This window comes from Erythrolamprus reginae, chromosome 2, assembly GCF_031021105.1.
Source record: "Erythrolamprus reginae isolate rEryReg1 chromosome 2, rEryReg1.hap1, whole genome shotgun sequence".
NCBI classification, from domain to species: Eukaryota; Metazoa; Chordata; class Lepidosauria; order Squamata; family Dipsadidae; genus Erythrolamprus; species Erythrolamprus reginae.
In genome coordinates, this window is record NC_091951.1 from 164617082 (window position 1) to 164621508 (window position 4427).

Below are 4427 nucleotides of genomic sequence, written 5' to 3' on the forward strand. Positions count from 1 at the left end.
AAAGGCTAACAAGCCTTTGTCTAGCATATGTTGAGTCATACCATACCAACCCTGGTTCATAACAATTGGATCATAACAATTGTGGCAATATGCTGATGTTGTAAACCACCCAGAGAGTGCTGTAAAGCGCTATGGAGCAGTATATAAGTCTAAATGCTATTGCTATAATGTTGAAGCATCATTCATAAATGTTAGTCAAAATTCTTTAACTAAAACCTAGGAATCAGATATAATGAAGTAATAAATATCAAAGACCATGAGGAGAAAGTGGTAATAAGCAATTCCAATTGACTTTTCAGACAAAGGGGCCTTTAAAAATAGTATAAATAAATAAATAAAAATAGTGAATGTTGATTCACTATCCTCCTTTGCAGGCCAAAATTTCCCTCCACTAGCTGTCATTAGAACAATGTTATACTATAAGAAAATCTAATGATCAACGTAATGTACTATCTTCTCCAAATCTGCCAAGGATTTTAGCCTCTCTTTCATCCTTGCTGCCAGGGAAGTTAGTGTTTCAAAACTTTTGACTGAATACTAATGAACAAAATTGGAAGATATCCAGATGAAGATAAATAAAAACTGGCCCAAAGCCCTGTTCCCAGTTTCATGGAATCATGAATTCTTTCCAAAGAAATAAATATTAAGAACCTTATTTGAGTTGAGTAGTAATCTGATATGAATAATGTAGGAGAAAGAAGTATTTTATCACTGAAGCAGACTCTAGTCTGCCTCTGGACCCATGACAATATTTCTTTTCTTTACCCTGTCCATGTGACAATATTTGGGCTGAATATTTAAACCTAATATTTACTCAAAGACTAATCTCCAATTAGATATCTTCCAGACTGGGTGTTGACCACAACCTCCAGAATATCTGTAATATATACAGAGGATAATGGGTTGGTAAAAGCTGAATGTAGGCAGGAACAGAGTGACAAATCGTAGCATGAAAAATCAATTATATGTTTGCATGTTGATGTTCTAGATTCAGTCCCTGACACCTTACAGAGAATTTTGGAGAAAAAACATATGTCCAAAAGCCCAAAGAACCAGTGAAAGACTACTAGTACTAAGCTATTTGTGTAAACCAACAGAAGGCAGCTTTGTCTACAAGGTAGGATTAGTTTGAGCTTCTACTATTAAAACTGCCTTTCAATGATGAGGAACAGGAAAATAACTTTGGATTTGGCCTAGCATACCTTGGTTTCTTATTTAAAACCCTTGTATGAATTGGCTTAGAATCAGCTGCAATAGGAGTTGATTTTTGGAAAGCATCCAGTTTAATGTGTCTGTAATATCTATATGAAAGTAAATTCAGAGGTTCTTTAAAATTATGCTTAGTCAACTGAAGACAGCAAAACCCATTGCAATAAAATTTCCAACACCCTATTCTTATAGTCACTAGAGTTCTCATTTGTTATAAAAATAAAGGACGTGGATATTTCAATCACACTGATTAACAACCATCTTGTCTTTATTGGGTTGCGGTCAAACATTCAATTACCAAGAATCATAAGTTTTGAATCTTGACACTTCCTTTTTGAAGTATCAGGGGGGAAAGTGAAACCCAAATTATATAAAATCTCTCAATGTTCTGTTTCCATTAATATGTTCAGCCTGGAAATACAGAGTCAGATGTTTGGGATTATCATTTGTCTTTTGACAGGGCATTTTCCCCTAAGAGGCTAGTTTTACTAGGAGTATAACAGCTGTGATAAATTATATTTAACCCAACTTCAGGTATTAGATTTTATACAACCTTGCAAATTAAAATTTGTGGTTAGCATTAAACATGGAGAAGAAGAAAGAGTGGCATAATCTGGAAGAGATAAAACCTTTGGTTCACACCAAAGTCATGAATGTTATGCATTTTAACACACAAAGTGTACATATTCATGCAGATCATATTTCATCAACATGGTTCCCTCCAGATGTGTGGCAATAAATTTTGATATCACCATGGTGAGGGATAACACCACATGCCTAATAGTAACAAAGATCTTTGGTTTGACTGAGATTACCATGGCTCTGGTTTCAAATATCATAAACCATACTTTGGAATTTACATCTCTCTCATGGTTCTTTTTCTCGGTAGTGCTCATCTGCAAGTAAGTACAATTCTAAACTGCATCAACGGAGGAATACTCTCCAAGACCAGGGAAGTCTTAATACCACTCTAATATGCCCTGGTCAGACCATACCTGGAGTACTGTGTTCAGTTCTGGTCACCACACTTCAAAAAAGACATTGAAACTTTGGAGAAGGTGCAGAAAAGAGCAACTAAAATGATCAGAGGACTAGAAACCAAGACTTACGAAGAGAGACTGTGGGAACTGGGCATGGATAGCCTAGAGAAAAGGAGGGCCAGAGCGGACATGATAGCAGTCTACAGGTATACGAGAGGTTGCCACAGAGAGGAGGGGATCACTTTATTCTCCAGGGCACCGGAGGGCCGGACGAGGAACAACAGCTGGAAGCTGACCAAGGAGAGATTCAACCTGGAAATAAGGAAGAACTTCCTGACGGTCAGAATGATCAACCAGTGGAACAACCTACCAGCGGACATTGTGAACTCCAATACTCTGGACATTTTAAAGAGGAAATTAGACTGCCATTTGGCTGGGATGCTATAGGGTTCCTGCTTAGGCAGGGGGTTGGACTTGATGACCCGCATGATCCCTTCCAACTCTAACAATAAATAAATAAAATAAGTAGTCTAACGTGCCATGGTTGGACTTCTCAAAACCTCTCAGAATGGCTATTATTGTTATAGGTTATTATATACTTATTTGAAACTCTTTCTGATCATCTCTTATCTTCATTCCTCTGTAGATACTCACACCAATATTTCCAGACATTGGTAGTTTCTTCCAGATTATCTCATTGATGTGCTCTTTAATAGCCCATGGATTACTCTTCTTTCCAAGAGGAGGGGTAGAGGTAAGAAATAGTAGAAAATAGGATGTGCCTAATCCATTAAAGCCCATGTTTTATACTGTGATTTTACAAGAACCATCTATTAGTATCTTATTGAACAATAGTCTTTGACTGTTACACAGGGTCAGAGTATTGCCAGAAAGAAACATAGAACTAAGAAAACTGCTTAGATGGTCTGCAAAGTCAATGCTCTGCAAAATCAACTTGTCAAATGCTCTGTAAAGTTAACTTGCAAATTACAAATAGCCTCAGGATTCCTGTAGATTTATTTACATTTATTTAAATGAGGCCAGGAATTTCTAAGGTTTAGGCCTATGCTTGAAAGCACTCAATTCCTGAAGAACATTCTTTTACTTTATTTTTATGCAGATTTTAAGGAAAACTTCACATCTGAGTGGAATATCAATTCCTTACTATTGATATACTGGATCTTATTTACCTGAATTATGGACTAAACCTTGAATATGCTATTTTCAGTTTTTTAAGTACTTTTTGCTGGTTTTCAGATCTTGCACTGCACCTCTTTCTCTTTAAAATGCATCCCAGGATACAGATTGAAAAAGGGTTCAAATCTGTCACAGGTTTATCAATAATTGACTGTGACAACTACCAGGTTGTCACACTCAGTAAAACCCACACTCAGTAAAAGGCCTTGGAATACTAATATCAAATGATCTAAGTGCTAAAGCCCACTGCAACAATATCGCCAAAAAGGCTTCTAGAGTTGTTCACTTGATCCTACGTAGCTTCTGCTCCGGCAATCTCACACTACTCACAAGAGCCTACAAAACTTTTGCCAGACCCATCCTTGAATACAGCTCATCTGTGTGGAACCCATACCACATCTCGGACATCAACACCCTTGAAAACATCCAAAGATATTTCACCAGAAGAGCCCTTCACTCCTCCACTCGAAACAGAATACCCTACGAAAATAGACTAACAATCCTGGGTCTAGAAAGCTTAGAACTATGGTGCCTAAAACACGATCTAAGTATTGCCCACAAGATCATATGCTGCAAAGTCCTGCCTGTCGGCGACTACTTCAGCTTCAACCACAACAACACAAGAGCATGCTACAGATTCAAACTTAATATTAACCACTCCAAACTTGACTGTAAAAAATATGACTTTAACAATCGAGTTGTCAAAGCATGGAACTCATTACCGGATTCAATAGTGTCAACCCCTAACCCCCAACATTTCTCCCTTAGACTATCCACGATTGACCTCTCCAGGTTCCTAAGAGGCCAGTAAGGGGCGTACATAAGTGCACTAGTGTGCCTTTCGTCCCCTGTCCAATTGTCTTTCCTTTATCTCATATATCATATATAATTTCTTCCTTTCATATATCTTCTCCTCTATTTTTACATATTATCTTTATATATATTACTTCATGCCTATTCTCTTCCATATGTATTATGTATTGGACAAATGAATAAATAAAAATAAATAAATAAAGTACTACATATTGTTAATGTTCAAGC